This window comes from Cryptomeria japonica, unplaced genomic scaffold (assembly GCF_030272615.1).
Source record: "Cryptomeria japonica unplaced genomic scaffold, Sugi_1.0 HiC_scaffold_33, whole genome shotgun sequence".
NCBI classification, from domain to species: Eukaryota; Viridiplantae; Streptophyta; class Pinopsida; order Cupressales; family Cupressaceae; genus Cryptomeria; species Cryptomeria japonica.
The window spans coordinates 180,001-202,500 of NW_026728855.1; the positions used below are offsets into that span (position 1 = coordinate 180,001).

At 60.8% G+C, this 22,500-nt stretch overlaps 2 non-coding genes across 2 annotated transcripts; both read left to right on the forward strand.

Annotated features, from left to right (window-relative positions):
- Positions 1-11,120: 11,120 nt before the first annotated feature.
- LOC131861772 (5S ribosomal RNA) lies at positions 11,121-11,239 on the forward strand. Its single transcript, XR_009360803.1, has one exon. It is a non-coding gene; the product is annotated as a 5S ribosomal RNA (ribosomal RNA).
- A 7,817-nt stretch (positions 11,240-19,056) lies between these two features.
- On the forward strand, positions 19,057-19,175 carry LOC131861776 (5S ribosomal RNA). Its single transcript, XR_009360807.1, has one exon. It is a non-coding gene; the product is annotated as a 5S ribosomal RNA (ribosomal RNA).
- Positions 19,176-22,500: the final 3,325 nt, after the last annotated feature.

A 22,500-nucleotide genomic window follows, 5' to 3' on the forward strand; every position in this document is an offset into this window, starting at 1 on the left:
AAACGGAAGAGGCTGCAGGGCCGCCTCGGAATGGTCCAAGCATCGGATGCGATTGGGACGACTACCAGTGCCAACCCCTTATCCCGCGATGCGTCCGATACACAGATAGTTCCAAGGCGGCCGAGGAGCCTCACCGCATATCAATCGGGGTGCGAGGCGAGGGATGGGGCGGGAAGGCCCCAACGGCTAGACGGAAGAGGCTTCAGGGCCACCTCGGAATGGTCCAAGCATCGGACGCGCTTGGGGCGACTGCCAGTGCCAACCCCTTATCCCGCGATGCGTCCGATACACAGATGGTTCCAAGGCGGCCGAGGAGCCTCACCGCATAGCAATCGGGGGTGCGAGGCGAGGGATGGGGCGGGAAGGCCCCAACGGCTAGACGGAAGAGGCTTCAGGGCCGCCTAGGAATGGTCCAAGCATCGGACACGCTTGGGGCGACTACCAGTGACAGCCCCCTATCCCGCGATGCGTCCGATACGAAGATGGTTCCAAGGCGGCCGAGGAGCCTCACCGCATAGCAATCGGGGTGCGAGGTGGGGGATGCGGCGAGATGGCCCCAACGGCTAGACGGAAGAGGCCACAGGGCCGCGTCGGAATAGTCCAAGCATCGGACGCGCTTGGGGCGACTACCAGTGACAACCCCTTATCCCGCGATGCGTCCGATACGAAGATAGTTCCAAGGCGGCCGAGGAGCCTCACCGCATAGCAATCGGGGTGCGAGGTGGGGGATGCGGCGAGATGGCCCCAACGGCTAGACGGAAGAGGCTGCAGGGCCGCCTCGGAATAGTCCAAGCATCGGACGCGCTTGGGGCCACTACCAGTGACAACCCCTTATCCCGCGATGCGTCCGATACGAAGATAGTTCCAAGGCGGCCGAAGAGCCTCACCGCATAGCAATCGGGGTGCGAGGTGGGGGATGCGGCGAGATGGCCCCAACGGCTAGACGGAAGAGGCCACAGGGCCGCCTCGGAATAGTCCAAGCATCGGACGCGCTTGGGGCGACTACCAGTGACAACCCCTTATCCCGCGATGCGTCCGATACGAAGATAGTTCCCAGGCGGCCGAGGAGCCTCACCGCATAGCAATCGGGGTGCGAGGCGAGGGATGCGGCGAGATGGCCCCAAAGGCTAGACGGAAGAGGCTGCAGGGCTGCCTCGGAATAGTCCAAGCATCGGACGCGCTTGGGGCGACTACCACTGCCAACCCCTTATCCCGCGATGCGTCCGATACACAGATAGTTCCGAGGCGGCCGAGGAGGTGGGGGATGCAGCGAGATGGCCCCAACGGCTAGACGGAAGAGGCTGCAGGGCCGCCTCGGAATAGTCCAAGCATCGGACGCGCTTGGGGCGACTACCAGTGACAACCCCTTATCCCGCGATGCGTCCGATACACAGATAGTTCCGAGGCGGCCAAGGAGCCTCACCGCATAGCAATCGTGGTGCGAGGTGGGGGATGCGGCGAGATGGCCCCAACGGCTAGACGGAAGAGGCTGCAGGGCCGCCTCGGAATGGTCCAAGCATCGGATGCGCTTGGGGCGACTACCACTGCCAACCCCTTATCCCGCGATGCGTCCGATACACAGATAGTTCCAAGGCGGCCGAGGAGCCTCACAGCATAGCAATCAGGGTGCGAGGCGAGGGATGCGGCGAGAAAGCCCCAACGGCTAGAGGGAAGAGGCTTCAGGTCCGCCTCGGAATGGTCCAAGCATCGGACGCGCTTGGGGCGACTACCAGTGACAACCCCTTATCCCGCGACGCGTCCGATACACAGATAGTTCCAAGGCGGCCGAGGAGCCTCACCGCATAGCAATCGGGGTGCGAGGCGAGGGATGCGGCGAGAAGGACCCAACGGCTACACGGAAGAGGCTTCGGGGCCGCCTCGGAATGGTCCAAGCATCGGACGCGCTTGGGGCGACTACCAGTGACAACCCCTTATCCCGCGACGCGTCCGATACACAGATAGTTCCAAGGCGGCCGAGGAGCCTCACCGCATAGCAATCGGGGTGCGAGGCGAGGGATGCGGCGAGAAGGACCCAACGGCTAGACGGAAGAGGCTTCGGGGCCGCCTCGGAATGGTCCAAGCATCGGACGCGCTTGGGGCGACTACCAGTGACAACCCCTTATCCCGCGACGCGTCCGATACACAGATAGTTCCAAGGCGGCCGAGGAGCCTCACCGCATAGCAATCGGGGTGCGAGGCGAGGGATGCGGCGAGAAGGACCCAACGGCTAGACGGAAGAGGCTTCGGGTCCGCCTCGGAATGGTCCAAGCATCGGACGCGCTTGGGGCGACTACCAGTGACAACCCCTTATCCCGCGACGCGTCCGATACACAGATAGTTCCAAGGCGGCCGAGGAGCCTCACCGCATAGCAATCGGGGTGCGAGGCGAGGGATGCGGCGAGAAGGACCCAACGGCTAGACGGAAGAGGCTTCGGGTCCGCCTCGGAATGGTCCAAGCATCGGACGCGCTTGGGGCGACTACCAGTGACAACCCCTTATCCCGCGACGCGTCCGATACACAGATAGTTCCAAGGCGGCCGAGGAGCCTCACCGCATAGCAATCGGGGTGCGAGGCGAGGGATGCGGCGAGAAGGACCCAACGGCTAGACGGAAGAGGCTTCGGGTCCGCCTCGGAATGGTCCAAGCATCGGACGCGCTTGGGGCGACTACCAGTGACAACCCCTTATCCCGCGACGCGTCCGATACACAGATAGTTCCGAGGCGGCCGAGGAGCCTCACCGCATAGCAATCGGGGTGCGAGGCGAAGGATGCGGCGAGAAGGACCCAACGGCTAGACGGAAGAGGCTTCGGGTCCGCCTCGGAATGGTCCAAGCATCGGACGCGCTTGGGGCGACTACCAGTGACAACCCCTTATCCCGCGACGCGTCCGATACACAGATAGTTCCAAGGCGGCCGAGGAGCCTCACCGCATAGCAATCGGGGTGCGAGGCGAGGGATGCGGCGAGAAGGACCCAACGGCTAGACGGAAGAGGCTTCAGGGCCGCCTCGGAATGGTCCAAGCATCGAACGCGCTTGGGGCGACTACCAGTGACAACCCCTTATCCCGCGACGCGTCCGATACACAGATAGTTCCGAGGCGGCCGAGGAGCCTCACCGCATAGCAATCGGGGTGCGAGGCGAGGGATGCGGCGAGAAGGACCCAACGGCTAGACGGAAGAGGCTTCAGGGCCGCCTCGGAATGGTCCAAGCATCGGACGCGCTTGGGGCGACTACCAGTGACAACCCCTTATCCCGCGACGCGTCCGATACACAGATAGTTCCGAGGCGGCCGAGGAGCCTCACCGCATAGCAATCGGGGTGCGAGGCGAGGGATGCGGCGAGAAGGACCCAACGGCTAGACGGAAGAGGCTTCAGGGCCGCCTCGGAATGGTCCAAGCATCGGACGCGCTTGGGGCGACTACCAATGACAACCCCTTATCCCGCGACGCGTCCGATACACAGATAGTTCCGAGGCGGCCGAGGAGCCTCACCGCATAGCAATCGGGGTGCGAGGCGAGGGATGCGGCGAGAAGGACCCAACGGCTAGACGGAAGAGGCTTCAGGGCCGCCTCGGAATGGTCCAAGCATCGGACGCGCTTGGGGCGACTACCAGTGACAACCCCTTATCCCGCGACGCGTCCGATACACAGATAGTTCCGAGGCGGCCGAGGAGCCTCACCGCATAGCAATCGGGGTGCGAGGCGAGGGATGCGGCGAGAAGGACCCAACGGCTAGACGGAAGAGGCTTCAGGGCCGCCTCGGAATGGTCCAAGCATCGGACGCGCTTGGGGCGACTACCGTTGCCAACCCCTTATCCCGCGATGCGTCTGATACACAGATAGTTCCGAGGCGGCCGAGGAGCCTCACCGCATAGCAATCGGGTTGCGAGGCAGATTATTGGGAAGGGAACCCCCTGGGATGCGGCTCAAGCAGTGCCCAAAGGGACTGGAATGCGGAATCACATCGAGAGACCCAAATGCTATACGAGGGCTCAAATCGAATTATCGATTTGGCCACGACATGGACGCATCGGAACGACTACCTTTGCCGAACCACTCGCAATTGCATCCATACCGAAACCAATAGACATTTCCGTTAGAGCCCTCGCATAGCATTCGGGAATCTCGCATGCCCCTCTAAATCGACCAATGCTGGCGCTCAATGAAAATCCGAGCGCTACCACCGTTCGAGCGCCAGCATTGGTCGAGTTAGAGGGGCACGGGGGAGAATGCTCCAGTCAACACCTCCCCTATATAAGTTATTTGTCCGATTCTCGCACAACCGTAGTCTGCCTCGTCGAATCAAACAACGGTCCCAGATTCCGACTTCCGTTCCGTAGAGACCCAAAAGCTAGATGGAGGCTCGCAAGAAAGAGAGTCGGCGCATAGCAATCGGGTTTCTCGAACGTTTAGGGACCGAGCTCACTTGCGGATAGGGCAAAATCCGCCAAGCAACCCAAAAGCTAGACGGGGGCTCGAATCGAATCGCCTAGGCGGCCACAACAACGACGTGTTGGATCGACTACCAGTGCCAAACCATTCAGCAAGACTAGTCTGTGTCGAGGCCGGATAGAGATTCTCAGAGAGCGCCCGCATAGCATTTAGGAGACCTGCCGCGTCCCTCACACTCGACAAATGGTGGTGCACGTTTATAAATCCGAGCGATCCCAACCCTTTCAAGCACCAACATCGGTCGAGATAGAGGGGCACGGAGGGGGCTGCGTGAGACAACACAGTCCCCTATATAAGTTATTTGTCCGATTCTCACACATCCGAAGAATGGTCATCAAATCGGACAACAGCCCAAACTTCCGACTTCCGTCCCAGAAAGCCCAAGAGCTATCTAAAACGTTCATGGCCGGAACTCGATCGCGGCTATACCAGTCCGCCAAGCAACCCAAAAGCTAGACTGGAGCTCTAGTCGAATCACCTCTGTGGCCATTGCAAGGACGTGTTGGAGCGACTACCATTGCCGAACCATTCCGCAGGTCGAGTCCATACCAAGGCCGCATAGAGATTCACGATGAGCTCCTGCATAGCAATCAGGAGACTTGCCGTGTCCATCACAATCGATAAATCCTGGTGCAAGATTTTTGCATCCGAGCGCTCCAACCAGTCGAGCACCAGCATCAATCGACATAAACGGGCACGGGGGGAGGATGCTCGAGAACACTACCTCCCCTATATAAGTTATTTGTCCGATTCTCAAGCAGCCGAAGTCTGGTCATCGAATCGGGTCAAAGACCACAACTTCCGACTTTACCCACAATGCAAGTCATCGAATCGAACATCGGCCCCCGAGTCGGACTCCATGCGTATGTCAGGTCATCGGACCCAAATTCCGCCTTCCTGCGCATGGCGGGCCATCAATATCAACTCGGTCATCGGACCCAAACTCCGCCTTTTTGCGTATGGCACGCCTTCAAATCGGTCATCGGACCCAAATTCCGCCTTCCTGTGCATGGCGGGCCATCAACATCAACTCGGTCATCGGACCCAAATTCCGCCTTTCTGCGCATGGCACGCCATCAACTCGGTCATCGGACCCAAATTCCGCCTTCCTGCGCATGGCAGGTCATCGGACACAAATTCAGACCTCGCCAATATGCCTACGTATCGAATCGGTCATCGGACCCAACTTCCGACTTCATCCATACTGTAGGGTCTTTGAGGTTGGCGCGGTGCGCTCAACCCAGGGAGTCGACCCATCGAAGCATACACCTCCCCTATATAAGCTATTTGTCCGATTCCCACACCTGTGTAGTTTGCACCTCTGACCAGGACATCGACCCCAACTTCCGAACTCGACTGCAACGACGGCACCAGCGCCTTGGTGCGCACCTTGCGACGCACAGTCCCAACATTCGCCTTCCTGCACATGGCAGGTCATCGGACCCAAATTCCGACCTCGCGAGTATGCCTACATATCGAATCGGTCATCGGACCCAACTTCCGACTTCATCCATACCGTAGGGTCTTTGAGGTTGGCGCGGTGCGCTCAACCCGGGGAGTCGACCCAACGAAGCATACACCTCCCCTATATAAGCTATTTGTCCGATTCCCACACCTGTGTAGTTTGCACCTCCGATCAAGACATCGACCCCAACTTCCGAACTCGCCTCCAACGACCGAACCAGCGCCTTGGTGCGCACCTTGCAACGCACAGTGCCAACATTCGCCTTCCTGCACGTGGCAGGTCATCGGACCCAAATTCCGACCTCGCGAGTATGCCTACATATCGAATCGGTCATCGGACCCAACTTCCGACTTCATCCATACCGTAGGGTCTTTGAGGTTGGCGCGGTGCGCTCAACCCGGGGAGTCGACCCAACGAAGCATACACCTCCCCTATATAAGCTATTTGTCCGATTCCCACACCTGTGTAGCTTGCACCTCCGATCAGGACATCGACCCCAACTTCCGAACTCGACTAAAAAGACCGCACCAGCGCCTTGGTGTGCACCTTGCAACGCACAGTGTCAACATTCGCCTTCCTGCACATGGCAGGTCATCGGACCCAAATTCCGACCTCATGAGCATACCTACTAATCGAATCGGTCATCGGACCCAACTTCCGACTTCATCCATACCGTAGGGTCTTTGAGGTTGGCGCGGTGCGCTCAACCTGGGGAGTCGACCCATCGAAGCATACACCTCCCCTATATAAGCTATTTGTCCGATTCCGACACCTGTGTAGTTTGCACCTCCGCTCAGGACATCGACCCCAACTTCCGAACTCGCCTGCAACGACCGAACCAGCGCCTTGGTGCGCACCAAAAGTGCGCACTTTTGGAGGGCACTTTTCTGCGCTCCAAAGGTGCGCACTTTTGGAGGGCACTTTTTGGAGGGCACTTTTCTGCGCTCCAAAGGTGCGCACTTTTGGAGGGCACTTTTTGGAGGGCACTTTTCTGCGCTCCAAAGGTGCGCACTTTTGGAGGGCACTTTTTGGAGGGCACTTTTCTGCGCTCCAAAGGTGCGCACTTTTGGAGGGCACTTTTTGGAGGGCACTTTTCTGCGCTCCAAAGGTGCGCACTTTTGGAGGGCACTTTTTGGAGGGCACTTTTCTGCGCTCCAAAGGTGCGCACTTTTGGAGGGCACTTTTTGGAGGGCACTTTTCTGCGCTCCAAAGGTGCGCACTTTTGGAGGGCACTTTTTGGAGGGCACTTTTCTGCGCTCCAAAGGTGCGCACTTTTGGAGGGCACTTTTTGGAGGGCACTTTTCTGCGCTCCAAAGGTGCGCACTTTTGGAGGGCACTTTTTGGAGGGCACTTTTCTGCGCTCCAAAGGTGCGCACTTTTGGAGGGCACTTTTTGGAGGGCACTTTTCTGCGCTCCAAAGGTGCGCACTTTTGGAGGGCACTTTTGTGCACTCCAAAGGTGCGCACTTTTGGAGGGCACTTTTCCTGTGCTCCAAAGGTGCACACCTAGGTGAGCACCTTCGACCACACCTTGTAGCACACCAAACTCTGACTTTCGACTTCATCCGCAATGCAGGGTCTTTGAGGTTGGCGCAATGCGCACAACCAGGGGAGTCGACCCATCAAACCCAACACCTCCCCTATATAAGCTATTTGTCTGATTCTCATACATGCGTAGCCTGCAGGAGCAATTAGGACATCGACCCCAACTTTCGGCTTCTAAACGAAAACAAGGTCTTTGAGGTTGGTGTAATGCGAACAACTAGGGGAGTCAACCCATCAAACCCAACACCTCCCCTATATAAGCTATTTGTCTGATTCTCATACATGTGTAGTCTACAGGAGCAATTAGGACATCGACCCCAACTTTTGACTTCTTAACGAAAACAAGGTCTTTGAGGTTGACGTAATGCGCACAACCAGGGGAGTCGACCCATCAAACCCAACACCTCCCCTATATAAGCTATTTGTCCGATTCTCATACATGTGTAGCCTGCAGGAGCCATTAGGACATTGACCCCAACTTTTGACTTCTTAACGAAAACAAGGTCTTTGAGGTTGGCGTAATGCGCACAACCAAGGGAGTTGACCCATCAAACCCAACACCTCCCCTATATAAGCTATTTGTCTGATTCTCATACATGTGTAGCCTGCAACAACGATTAGGACATCCACCCCAACTTCTGAATTCGTCTGCGTTGACCGCACCAAAGGTGCACGCCTTGGTGCTCACCAAAATCCGACTTCCGACTTCTTCTGCTATGCGGGGTCTTTGAGGTTGGCGCAGTGCGCACAACCAGGGGAGTCAACCCACCGAATGCAACACCTCCCCTATATAAGCTATTTGTCTGATTCTCATACATGCGTAGACTGCAGCAATGATTAGGACATCCACCCCAACTTTTGACTTCTTAAACAAGACAGGGTCTTTGAAGTTGGTGCAGTGCACACAACCAGGGGAGTCGACCCATCAAACGCAACACCTCCCCTATATAAAGCTATTTGTCCGATTCTCATACGTGTAGTCTGCAGCAGCGATTAGGACATCGACCCCAACTTCCGAATTCGTTTGCATTGACCGCACCAAAGGTGCACGCCTTGGTGTGCACCCTGGAGTGCACTTTGGTGCTCACCTCGGTGCACACTTTGGTGTGCACCTCGGTGTGCACCAAAGGTGCGCACCTTGGAGCGCACCAAAGGTGTACACTTTGGAGCGCACCACATAGGGTCTTTGAGAGGTTGGCGCAGTGCGCACACCAAGGTGGGTGTTGAGGTGCGTGCCGAGGTGGGTGGGTGCTAGGGTGCGCTCCATGGTGGGTGCCAGGGTGGGTGCGTGCTAGGGTGGATTCCAAAGAGGGTCATAGGGTGGGTGCCAAGGTGGGTTGGTGATATAGTGGGTTCAAAGGTGGGTACTAGGGTGGGTTCCAAGGTGGGTCACAAGTTGGGTGCCAGGATGCGTGGGTGTTAGGTTGGGTGCCAAGGTGGGCTCCTGCGTGGGTGGGTGCTAGGGTGGGTTTCAAGGTGGACGCGAGGGCGGGTGCCAAGGTGGGTAACAAGTTGGGTGTTAGGATGGGTGAGTGCTAGAGTGGGTGCCAAGGTGGGTGGGTGCTAAGGTGGATGCCAAGGTGGTTCACAGGGTGGGTGGGTTCTAGGGTGAGTTCCAAGGTGGGTCACAGGTTCAGTGCTAGGGTGGGTGTCAAGGCGGGTGTCGAGGTGCCTGGGTGCTAGGGTGTGGATGCCAATGTGGGTCATAGGGTGGGTACTAGGGTGGGCTGCAATGTGGGTGCCAAGGTGGGTAACATGCTCGGTGGGTTCTAAATTGGGTGCCAGGGTGGGTGTGCACCCACCTTGCCCGAGGTGGGTGCCAAGGTGCCAGTGTGGGTGGGTGCTAAGGTGGATGCCAAGGTGGGTGAGAAGGTGGGTGATAGGTTGAGTGGTAGGATGGGTGGGTGCCAAGATGGGTCACAGGGTGGGTGCAAGGGTGGGTAGGTGCTAGGGTTGGTGTCAGGGTGGGTGGGTGCTAGGTTGGGTTCCAAGGTGGGTGCGAGGGTGAGTGTCAAGGTGGGTCACAGGTTAGGTGCTAGGATGGGTGAGTGCTAGGGTGCAAAGGTGCCAGGGTGGGTGCTAGGATGGGTCGATGCTAGGGTGAGTGGCAAGGTGGGTCCACAAGTGTCAAGGTGGGTGCCGAGGTGGGTGCCAAGTCGGCGACTGCTATGGTGGATGCCAAGGTGGGTCACGGGGTGGGTGCCAAGTTGCTAGGTTGGGTTCCAAGGTGGGTGCCAACGTGGGTGCTAGGGTGCGTGGGTTAAAGGGTGTGTCACAACGTGGGTGCCAGGATGGGTGCGCACCCACACTGGCCAAGACGGGTGCGGGTGCAAGGTTGGGTTCCAAGCCCGGTCACAGGCTGGGTGCTAGGATGGGTGGGTGCCAAGGTGGGCACCAGGGTGGGTGCACCCACCCTGGCCAAGGTGGGTCACGGGGTGGGTCCTAGGGTGGGTAACGGGGTGGGTACTAAGGTGCGTGCCAAGGTGGGTCATAGGGTGGGTGCCAAGGTGGGCACCAGGGTGGGTGTGCACCAACCCTAGCCAGGGTAGGTCACGGGGTGGTTGTCGGGGTGGGCGTCAAGGAGCCAAGGTGGGTGGCAAGTAGCCAAGTTGCGTGCCAAGGTGGGTGTCGGGGTGGGTGCCAAGGATCCAAGGTGGGTGCCAAGGAACCAAGGTGGGTGTCTGGGTGGGTGCCGAGGTGGGAGCCAGGGTGGGTCCCAAGGTGAGTGCAAAGGTGGGTGCCAGGGTCAAGGTGAGTGCCAATGTGGGTTCCAAGGTGCCAGGGTCAGGGTGAGTGCCAATGTGGGTTCAAAGGTGCTAAGTTGGGTGCGAGGTTGGGTGCGAGGGTGGGTGGGTGCCAAGGTGTGCTAGGTGGAAGCCCGGGTGGGTCGGCATCCCATGGGTGTCGAGTTGGGTGCCTGATGGGTGCTTCTTGTCAAGTTTTAGTCGTCGGGACTCATTTCGAGCCTTAGAGGTCGTTTCTTGTCCGGTTGCCCTGTCTTCGACCTGGGAACCCAATTTTGGTCCTCGGGTCCCATTTTTTTTTGTCTCGCATCCCACTTTTGGCCTGTGGCCTTTTCGGGGTCGATTCTCGTTTTGGGCATCAGAGCATGTTTCTTCTCCTAAAACCCAATATTTGTTTATTAAGTCTCGGAACACATTTTTGTTCTCGTGGACCCATCATGGGTCTTGGAACGCATTTGTGGTCCTTGGGTCCCATTTTGCATCCCGAAACTTGTGTTTTGGTGCTTGATCCCTATTTTGGGTGCCCACCTTGCACCAAGTGCGCACCCGGGGCAAACCGAGCGCCTTGGTGCACCGGGGCAAGATCGAGCGTGCACCCGAGGCGCCCCGAACATGCACCAAGGTGCACTCGGCCCACATGTGAGCGCAGGTCGTTGCGCCCGAGGTGGTGTGTGGGCACCGCGTTGCAGACGGGACACTGCACGCACACGACGCCCCCTCCAGGTGCACGCACGTAGGCCGGGCCGGGTGCACACCCGACGCCCTAGCAAGGTGCGCGCACCCGGGCAGGGCTCACACTTGGCGAACGGGGCGCACTTCGCGAGGGAGGGTGTGCACCTCGACGGGGGTGGGTGGCCGGGGTGGATTCGCACGTGGGTCGCGGTTTGCTAAGTACACACTGCGACAAGCTCATAACGGGTGCGATCATACCAGCATTAGTGCACCGGATCCCATCAGAACTCCGCAGTTAAGCGCGCTTGGGCCGGAGTAGTACTGGGATGGGTGACCTCCCGGGAAGTCCCGGTGTTGCACCCTTTTTTAGTTTTTCGCCGGGCGTCGCAATGCTATTTGAATAAACCTTTTGCCCGTTTGCGTTCTCGTCGGGGCCGGGCCGGGCCGGGGTGCACTGCCCGCACTACCGCGCGCGCGGGGGCGACACCGAGCGCGCACCCGAGGCACCCCGAGCACACAGGCCACGGTGCAACCCGGGCGTTGTGCGCGCACCCCGGTGCGCCCGAGGTGCTGCGCGCGCACCCAGGTGAAATCGGTGTGCACCTCGGCCAGTGCGCGCTCGGTCGAGTCGCGCACGTTGGCCAAGGTGCACGGTGATGTTTCTTACTCTAAGGTTCCGCACCAGACGCCCGGGACAGGTGAGCGAAGCTGGGCGGGGCCGGGTGCGCGGCCGGGGCAGGTGCACGCAGCTGGAGAGAGCTTTGGAGCACACTTCGGAGCGCACCAATGATGCGCTCCATTCAAAAGTTTCCTGAAAAGGCAAAAAAAGTTGAGATTATAGAATTTCCCACTTGAGAGATTGTAAAAAAAAAAAATTTAAAATGAAGGAAACGCGGGTGCCAAGGTGTGCGCAGCCCAGCCAAGGTGTGCGCACCAAGGCGCCCACCCTGGCGAAGGTGCACGCAAGGTGCGCACCCGAGGCAAACCGGACAATTAACCCAACTTTCGACTTCGCGCGCACCTTGGAGCGCACTTCGGAGCGCTCCTTGGTGCGCACCAATCTTGGGCACCTCGGAGTGCACCATGGCGCCCACCAAGGTGCGCACCCGGGGCAAACCGAGCTCCGACTTCGTGCGCACCTTGGAGCGCACGAAAGGTGCGCACCATGGCGCCCACCAAGGTGCGCAGCCCAGCCAAGGCGTGCGCATCAAGGTGCGCACCCTGGCGAAGGTGCGCACCCGGGGCAAACCGAGCTCCGACTTCGTGCGCACCTTGGAGCGCACAAAAGGTGCGCAACCCAGCCAAGGTGTGCGCACCCCGGTCAAACCGAGCTCCGAATCGTGCGCACCAGAGGTGCACGCCATCGTGCGCACCTTGGAGCACACTTCGGAGCCCTCCTTGGTGCGCGCCGATGTTGCGCACCTCGGAGCGCACCCGGGGAAAACAATGCAATTAACCCGACTTTCGACTTCGTGGGCACCTCGGAGCGCTCTCGGGTTCGCACCTCGGAGCACACCGAGGTGCGCACCTTTGATGCGCTGCCTTCACCAATTTCCAGAAAAGGCAAGAAAACATTGAGAAGGTGTGCGCACCGAGGTGCCCACCCTGGCGAAGGTGCACGCGAGGTGCGCACCCGGGGCAAACCGGGCTCCGACTTCGTGCACGCCGCACCTTGGAGCACACTTCGGAGCGCTCCTTGGTGCGCACCAGGGCGCGCAACCCAGCCGAGGTGCCCACCCCGGCGAAGGTGCACGCGAGGTGCGCACCCGGGGCAAACCGGGCTCCGACTTCGTGCACGCCATGGTGCCCACCGCGGCGAAGGTGCACGCGAGGTGCGCACCCGGGGCAAACCGGGCTCCGACTTCGTGCACGCCGCACCTTGGAGCACACTTCGGAGCGCTCCTTGGTGCGCACCATGGTGCCCACCAGGGCGCGCAACCCCGCCGAAGGTGCACGCGAGGTGCGCACCCGGGGCAAACCGGGCTCCGACTTCGTGCACGCCGCACCTTGGAGCACACTTCGGAGCGCTCCTTGGTGCGCACCATGGTGCCCACCAGGGCGCGCAACCCCGCCGAAGGTGCACGCGAGGTGCGCACCCGGGGCAAACCGGGCTCCGACTTCGTGCACGCCATGGTGCGCACCGCGGCGAAGGTGCGCACCCGGGGCAAACCGGGCTCCGACTTCGTGCACGCCGCACCTTGGAGCACACTTCGGAGCGCTCCTTGGTGCGCACCAGGGCGCGCAACCCAGCCGAGGTGCCCACCCCGGCGAAGGTGCACGCGAGGTGCGTACCCGGGGCAAACCGGGCTCCGACTTCGTGCACGCCGCACCTTGGAGCACACTTCGGAGCGCTCCTTGGTGCGCACCATGGTGCCCACCAGGCCGCGCAACCCAGCCAAGGTGTGCGCACCAAGGTGCACGCGAGGTGCGCACCCGGGGCAAACCGGGGTCCGACTTCGTGCACGCCGCACCTTGGAGCACACATCGGGGCGCTCCCGGGTTCGCACCGGCGTTGCGCACCGTGGTGGGCACCTCGGAGCACACCAAGGTGGGCAGCGAGGTGCGCACCTTTGATGCGATGCCTTCACTAATTTCCATAAAAGGCAAAAAAAAAACGAGATTTTAAAATTTCCGTTTTGAAAGATAGTGAGAAAAAGGGAATGCTGGTGCCATCTTGAGCCCGCCCTGGTGCGCAGCCCAGCCAAGGTGTGCGCACCAAGGTGCCCACCCTGGCGAAGGTGCGCGCCCGGGCAATTAATCCAACTTCCAACTTCGCGCGCGCCAGGGTGGGAGCGCACCCAACAACCGGGCCTGGGAAGAGCCAATGCGAGAAACCCCACCAAACGCTCTGACAAAAAAAGAGGGGGCGCTCCAGTAACCCCGCTTCGGAGCGCACCCTGGGCAAACCCAGCCAAGGTGCCCACCCCGGCCAAGGTGCAGGCGAGGTGCGCACCCGGGGCAAACCGGGCTCCGACAACGTGCACGCCGCACCTTGGAGCACACTTCGTAGCGCTCCCGGGTGCGCACCTCAGAGCACACCAAGGTGGGCAGCGAGGTGCGCACCTTTGATGCGCTGCCTTCACTAATTTCCAGAAAAGGCAAAAAAAAAAGGAGATTTTAAAATTTCCGTTTTGAAAGATAGTGAAAAAAACGGAACGCGCGTGCCATCTTGAGCCCGCCCTGGTGCGCAGCCCAGGTAAGGTGCCCACCCTGGCAAAGGTGCGCACCCGGGCAATTAACCCTACTTCCGACTTCGTGCGCGCCAGGGTGGCAACCGGGCCTCGGAAGAGCCAATGCGAGAAACCCCACCAAACGCTCCGACAAAAAAAGAGGCGGCGCTCCAATAACCCCGCTTCGGAGCGCAGCCGGGGCAAACCCAGCCAAGGTGCCCACCCCGACGAAGGTGCACGCGAGGTGCGCACCCGGGGCAAACCGGGCTCCGACAACGTGCACGCAGCACCTTGGAGCACACTTCGAAGCACTCCCGGGTGCCCACCGGCGTTGCGCACCGTGGTGGGCAGCGAGGTGCGCACCTTTGATGCGCTGCCTTCACTAATTTCCAGAAAAAGGCAAAAAAAAATGAGATTTTAAAATTTCCGTTTTGAAAGATAGTGAAAAAAAAGGAACGCGGGTGCCATCTTGAGCCCGCCCTGGTGCGCAGCCCAGGCAAGGCATGCGCACCAAGGTGCCCACCCGAGGTGCACACCCGGGGCAAACCGGGCTCCGACTTCGTGCAGGCCGCACCTTGGAGCACACTTCGGAGCGCTCCTTGGTGCGCACCATGGTGCCCACCAGGGCGCGCAACCCAGCCAAGGTCTGCACACCAAGGTGCCCACCCCGGCGAAGGTGCACGCGAGGTGCGCACCCGGGGCAAACCGGGCTCCGACTTCGTGCACGCCATGGTGCCCACCGCGGCGAAGGTGCACGCGAGGTGCGCACCCGGGGCAAACCGGGCTCCGACTTCGTGCACGCCGCACCTTGGAGCACACTTCGGAGCGCTCCTTGGTGCGCACCATGGTGCCCACCAGGGCGCGCAACCCAGCCAAGGTGTGCGCACCAAGGTGCACGCGAGGTGCGCACCCGGGGCAAACCGGGGTCCGACTTCGTGCACGCCGCACCTTGGAGCACACATCGGAGCGCTCCCAGGTTCGCACCAGCGTTGCGCACCTTTGATGCGCTGCCTTCACTAATTTCAAGAAAAGGCAAAAAAAAACGAGATTTTAAAATTTCCGTTCTGAAAGATAGTGAAAAAAACGGAACGCGGGTGCCATCTTGAGCCCTTCCTGGTGCGCAGCCCAGGCAAGTTGTGCGCACCAAGGTGCCCACCCTGGCGGAGGTGCGCGCCCGGGGCAATCCGGGCTCCGACTTCGTGCACTGCATGGTGCCCACCAAGGCGCGCAACCCAGCCAAGGTGCCCACCGCAGCGAAGGTGCACGCGAGGTGCGCACCCGAGGTGCACACCCGGGGCAAACCGGGCTCCGACTTCGTGCACGCCGCACCTTGGAGCACACTTCAGAGCGCTCCTTGGTGCGCACCAGGGCGCGCAACCCAGCCGAGGTGCCCACCCCGGCGAAGGTGCACGCGAGGTGCGCACCCGGGGCAAACCGGGCTCCGACTTCGTGCACGCCATGGTGCCCACCGCGGCGAAGGTGCGCACCCGGGGCAAACCGGGCTCCGACTTCGTGCACGCCGCACCTTGGAGCACACTTCGGAGCGCTCCTTGGTGCGCACCATGGTGCCCACCAGGCCGCGCAACCCAGCCAAGGTGTGCGCACCAAGGTGCACGCGAGGTGCGCACCCGGGGCAAACCGGGGTCCGACTTCGTGCACGCCGCACCTTGGAGCACACATCGGGGCGCTCCCGGGTTCGCACCGGCGTTGCGCACCGTGGTGGGCACCTCGGAGCACACCAAGGTGGGCAGCGAGGTGCGCACCTTTGATGCGATGCCTTCACTAATTTCCATAAAAGGCAAAAAAAAAACGAGATTTTAAAATTTCCGTTTTGAAAGATAGTGAGAAAAAGGGAATGCTGGTGCCATCTTGAGCCCGCCCTGGTGCGCAGCCCAGCCAAGGTTTGCGCACCAAGGTGCCCACCCTGGCGAAGGTGCGCGCCCGGGCAATTAACCCAACTTCCAACTTCGCGCGCGCCAGGGTGGGAGCGCACCCAACAACCGGGCCTGGGAAGAGCCAATGCGAGAAACCCCACCAAACTCTCTGACAAAAAAAGAGGGGGCGCTCCAGTAACCCCGCTTCGGAGCGCACCCTGGGCAAACCCAGCCAAGGTGCCCACCCCGGCCAAGGTGCAGGCGAGGTGCGCACCCGGGGCAAACCGGGCTCCGACAACGTGCACGCCGCACCTTGGAGCACACTTCGTAGCGCTCCCGGGTGCGCACCTCAGAGCACACCAAGGTGGGCAGCGAGGTGCGCACCTTTGATGCGCTGCCTTCACTAATTTCCAGAAAAGGCAAAAAAAAAAGGAGATTTTAAAATTTCCGTTTTGAAAGATAGTGAAAAAAACGGAACGCGCGTGCCATCTTGAGCCCGCCCTGGTGCGCAGCCCAGGTAAGGTGCCACCCTGGCAAAGGTGCGCACCCGGGCAATTAACCCTACTTCCGACTTCGTGCGCGCCAGGGTGGCAACCGGGCCTCGGAAGAGCCAATGCGAGAAACCCCACCAAACGCTCCGACAAAAAAAGAGGCGGCGCTCCAATAACCCCGCTTCGGAGCGCAGCCGGGGCAAACCAAGCCAAGGTGCCCACCCCGACGAAGGTGCACGCGAGGTGCGCACCCGGGGCAAACCGGGCTCCGACAACGTGCACGCAGCACCTTGGAGCACACTTCGAAGCACTCCCGGGTGCCCACCGGCGTTGCGCACCGTGGTGGGCAGCGAGGTGCGCACCTTTGATGCGCTGCCTTCACTAATTTCCAGAAAAAGGCAAAAAAAAATGAGATTTTAAAATTTCCGTTTTGAAAGATAGTGAAAAAAAAGGAACGCGGGTGCCATCTTGAGCCCGCCCTGGTGCGCAGCCCAGGCAAGGCATGCGCACCAAGGTGCCCACCCGAGGTGCACACCCGGGGCAAACCGGGCTCCGACTTCGTGCAGGCCGCACCTTGGAGCACACTTCGGAGCGCTCCTTGGTGCGCACCATGGTGCCCACCAGGGCGCACCCGAGGCAAACCGGGCTCCGACTTCGTGCACGCCGCACCTTGGAGCACACATCGGAGCGCTCCCAGGTTCGCACCAGCGTTGCGCACCTTTGATGCGCTGCCTTCACTAATTTCCAGAAAAGGCAAAAAAAAACGATATTTTAAAATTTCCGTTCTGAAAGATAGTGAAAAAAACGGAACGCGGGTGCCATCTTGAGCCCTTCCTGATGCGCAGCCCAGGCAAGTTGTGCGCACCAAGGTGCCCACCCTGGCGGAGGTGCGCGCCCGGGGCAAACCGGGCTCCGACTTCGTGCACTGCATGGTGCCCACCAAGGCGCGCAACCCAGCCAAGGTGCCCACCGCAGCGAAGGTGCACGCGAGGTGCGCACCCGAGGTGCACACCCGGGGCAAACCGGGCTCCGACTTCGTGCACGCCGCACCTTGGAGCACACTTCAGAGCGCTCCTTGGTACGCACCAGGGCGCGCAACCCAGCCAAGGTGCTCACCCCGGCGAAGGTGCACGCGAGGTGCGCACCCGGGGCAAACCGGGCTCGGACTTCGTGCACGCCGCACCTTGGAGCACACATCGGAGCGCTCCCGGGTTCGCACCAGCATTGCGCACCTTTGATGCGCTGCCTTCACTAATTTCCAGAAAAGGCAAAAAAAAGAAAAAAATGAGATTTTAAAATTTCCGTTTTGAAAGATAGTGAAAAAAACGGAACGCGGGTGCCATCTTGAGCCCGCCCTGGTGTGCAGCCCAGGCAAGTTGTGCGCACCAAGGCACCCACCCTGGCCAAGGTGGGTCACGGGGTGGGTCCTAGGGTGGGTAACGGGGTGGGTACTAAGGTGCGTGCCAAGGTGGGTCATAGGGTGGGTGCCAAGGTGGGCACCAGGGTGGGTGTGCACCAACCCTAGCCAGGGTAGGTCACGGGGTGGTTGTCGGGGTGGGCGTCAAGGAGCCAAGGTGGGTGGCAAGTAGCCAAGTTGCGTGCCAAGGTGGGTGTCGGGGTGGGTGCCAAGGATCCAAGGTGGGTGCCAAGGAACCAAGGTGGGTGTCTGGGTGGGTGCCGAGGTGGGAGCCAGGGTGGGTCCCAAGGTGAGTGCAAAGGTGGGTGCCAGGGTCAAGGTGAGTGCCAATGTGGGTTCCAAGGTGCCAGGGTCAGGGTGAGTGCCAATGTGGGTTCAAAGGTGCTAAGTTGGGTGCGAGGTTGGGTGCGAGGGTGGGTGGGTGCCAAGGTGTGCTAGGTGGAAGCCCGGGTGGGTCGGCATCCCATGGGTGTCGAGTTGGGTGCCTGATGGGTGCTTCTTGTCAAGTTTTAGTCGTCGGGACTCATTTCGAGCCTTAGAGGTCGTTTCTTGTCCGGTTGCCCTGTCTTCGACCTGGGAACCCAATTTTGGTCCTCGGGTCCCATTTTTTTTTGTCTCGCATCCCACTTTTGGCCTGTGGCCTTTTCGGGGTCGATTCTCGTTTTGGGCATCAGAGCATGTTTCTTCTCCTAAAACCCAATATTTGTTTATTAAGTCTCGGAACACATTTTTGTTCTCGTGGACCCATCATGGGTCTTGGAACGCATTTGTGGTCCTTGGGTCCCATTTTGCATCCCGAAACTTGTGTTTTGGTGCTTGATCCCTATTTTGGGTGCCCACCTTGCACCAAGTGCGCACCCGGGGCAAACCGAGCGCCTTGGTGCACCGGGGCAAGATCGAGCGTGCACCCGAGGCGCCCCGAACATGCACCAAGGTGCACTCGGCCCACATGTGAGCGCAGGTCGTTGCGCCCGAGGTGGTGTGTGGGCACCGCGTTGCAGACGGGACACTGCACGCACACGACGCCCCCTACAGGTGCACGCACGTAGGCCGGGCCGGGTGCACACCCGACGCCCTAGCAAGGTGCGCGCACCCGGGCAGGGCTCACACTTGGCGAACGGGGCGCACTTCGCGAGGGAGGGTGTGCACCTCGACGGGGGTGGGTGGCCGGGGTGGATTCGCACGTGGGTCGCGGTTTGCTAAGTACACACTGCGACAAGCTCATAACGGGTGCGATCATACCAGCGTTAGTGCACCGGATCCCATCAGAACTCCGCAGTTAAGCGCGCTTGGGCCGGAGTAGTACTGGGATGGGTGACCTCCCGGGAAGTCCCGGTGTTGCACCCTTTTTTAGTTTTTCGCCGGGCATCGCAATGCTATTTGAATAAACCTTTTGCCCGTTTGCGTTCTCGTCGGGGCCGGGCCGGGCCGGGGTGCGCTGCCCGCACTACCGCGCGCGCGGGGGCGACACCGAGCGCGCACCCGAGGCGCCCCGAGCACACAGGCCACGGTGCAACCCGGGCGTTGTGCGCGCACCCCGGTGCGCCCGAGGTGCTGCGCGCGCACCCAGGTGAAATCGGTGTGCACCTCGGCCAGTGCGCGCTCGGTCGAGTCGCGCACGTTGGCCAAGGTGCACGGTGATGTTTCTTACTCTAAGGTTCCGCACCAGACGCCCGGGACAGGTGAGCGAAGCTGGGCGGGGCCGGGTGCGCGGCCGGGGCAGGTGCACGCAGCTGGAGAGAGCTTTGGAGCACACTTCGGAGCGCACCAATGATGCGCTCCATTCAAAAGTTTCCTGAAAAGGCAAAAAAAGTTGAGATTATAGAATTTCCCACTTGAGAGATTGTAAAAAAAAAAAATTTAAAATGAAGGAAACGCGGGTGCCAAGGTGTGCGCAGCCCAGCCAAGGTGTGCGCACCAAGGCGCCCACCCTGGCGAAGGTGCACGCAAGGTGCGCACCCGAGGCAAACCGGACAATTAACCCAACTTTCGACTTCGCGCGCACCTTGGAGCGCACTTCGGAGCGCTCCTTGGTGCGCACCAATCTTGGGCACCTCGGAGTGCACCATGGCGCCCACCAAGGTGCGCACCCGGGGCAAACCGAGCTCCGACTTCGTGCGCACCTTGGAGCGCACGAAAGGTGCGCACCATGGCGCCCACCAAGGTGCGCAGCCCAGCCAAGGCGTGCGCATCAAGGTGCGCACCCTGGCGAAGGTGCGCACCCGGGGCAAACCGAGCTCCGACTTCGTGCGCACCTTGGAGCGCACAAAAGGTGCGCAACCCAGCCAAGGTGTGCGCACCCCGGTCAAACCGAGCTCCGAATCGTGCGCACCAGAGGTGCACGCCATCGTGCGCACCTTGGAGCACACTTCGGAGCCCTCCTTGGTGCGCGCCGATGTTGCGCACCTCGGAGCGCACCCGGGGAAAACAATGCAATTAACCCGACTTTCGACTTCGTGGGCACCTCGGAGCGCTCTCGGGTTCGCACCTCGGAGCACACCGAGGTGCGCACCTTTGATGCGCTGCCTTCACCAATTTCCAGAAAAGGCAAGAAAACATTGAGAAGGTGTGCGCACCGAGGTGCCCACCCTGGCGAAGGTGCACGCGAGGTGCGCACCCGGGGCAAACCGGGCTCCGACTTCGTGCACGCCGCACCTTGGAGCACACTTCGGAGCGCTCCTTGGTGCGCACCAGGGCGCGCAACCCAGCCGAGGTGCCCACCCCGGCGAAGGTGCACGCGAGGTGCGCACCCGGGGCAAACCGGGCTCCGACTTCGTGCACGCCATGGTGCCCACCGCGGCGAAGGTGCACGCGAGGTGCGCACCCGGGGCAAACCGGGCTCCGACTTCGTGCACGCCGCACCTTGGAGCACACTTCGGAGCGCTCCTTGGTGCGCACCATGGTGCCCACCAGGGCGCGCAACCCCGCCGAAGGTGCACGCGAGGTGCGCACCCGGGGCAAACCGGGCTCCGACTTCGTGCACGCCGCACCTTGGAGCACACTTCGGAGCGCTCCTTGGTGCGCACCATGGTGCCCACCAGGGCGCGCAACCCCGCCGAAGGTGCACGCGAGGTGCGCACCCGGGGCAAACCGGGCTCCGACTTCGTGCACGCCGCACCTTGGAGCACACTTCGGAGCGCTCCTTGGTGCGCACCAGGGCGCGCAACCCAGCCGAGGTGCCCACCCCGGCGAAGGTGCGTACCCGGGGCAAACCGGGCTCCGACTTCGTGCACGCCGCACCTTGGAGCACACTTCGGAGCGCTCCTTGGTGCGCACCATGGTGCCCACCAGGCCGCGCAACCCAGCCAAGGTGTGCGCACCAAGGTGCACGCGAGGTGCGCACCCGGGGCAAACCGGGGTCCGACTTCGTGCACGCCGCACCTTGGAGCACACATCGGGGCGCTCCCGGGTTCGCACCGGCGTTGCGCACCGTGGTGGGCACCTCGGAGCACACCAAGGTGGGCAGCGAGGTGCGCACCTTTGATGCGATGCCTTCACTAATTTCCATAAAAGGCAAAAAAAAAACGAGATTTTAAAATTTCCGTTTTGAAAGATAGTGAGAAAAAGGGAATGCTGGTGCCATCTTGAGCCCGCCCTGGTGCGCAGCCCAGCCAAGGTGTGCGCACCAAGGTGCCCACCCTGGCGAAGGTGCGCGCCCGGGCAATTAACCCAACTTCCAACTTCGCGCGCGCCAGGGTGGGAGCGCACCCAACAACCGGGCCTGGGAAGAGCCAATGCGAGAAACCCCACCAAACGCTCTGACAAAAAAAGAGGGGGCGCTCCAGTAACCCCGCTTCGGAGCGCACCCTGGGCAAACCCAGCCAAGGTGCCCACCCCGGCCAAGGTGCAGGCGAGGTGCGCACCCGGGGCAAACCGGGCTCCGACAACGTGCACGCCGCACCTTGGAGCACACTTCGTAGCGCTCCCGGGTGCGCACCTCAGAGCACACCAAGGTGGGCAGCGAGGTGCGCACCTTTGATGCGCTGCCTTCACTAATTTCCAGAAAAGGCAAAAAAAAAAGGAGATTTTAAAATTTCCGTTTTGAAAGATAGTGAAAAAAACGGAACGCGCGTGCCATCTTGAGCCCGCCCTGGTGCGCAGCCCAGGTAAGGTGCCCACCCTGGCAAAGGTGCGCACCCGGGCAATTAACCCTACTTCCGACTTCGTGCGCGCCAGGGTGGCAACCGGGCCTCGGAAGAGCCAATGCGAGAAACCCCACCAAACGCTCCGACAAAAAAAGAGGCGGCGCTCCAATAACCCCGCTTCGGAGCGCAGCCGGGGCAAACCCAGCCAAGGTGCCCACCCCGACGAAGGTGCACGCGAGGTGCGCACCCGGGGCAAACCGGGCTCCGACAACGTGCACGCAGCACCTTGGAGCACACTTCGAAGCACTCCCGGGTGCCCACCGGCGTTGCGCACCGTGGTGGGCAGCGAGGTGCGCACCTTTGATGCGCTGCCTTCACTAATTTCCAGAAAAAGGCAAAAAAAAATGAGATTTTAAAATTTCCGTTTTGAAAGATAGTGAAAAAAAAGGAACGCGGGTGCCATCTTGAGCCCGCCCTGGTGCGCAGCCCAGGCAAGGCATGCGCACCAAGGTGCCCACCCGAGGTGCACACCCGGGGCAAACCGGGCTCCGACTTCGTGCAGGCCGCACCTTGGAGCACACTTCGGA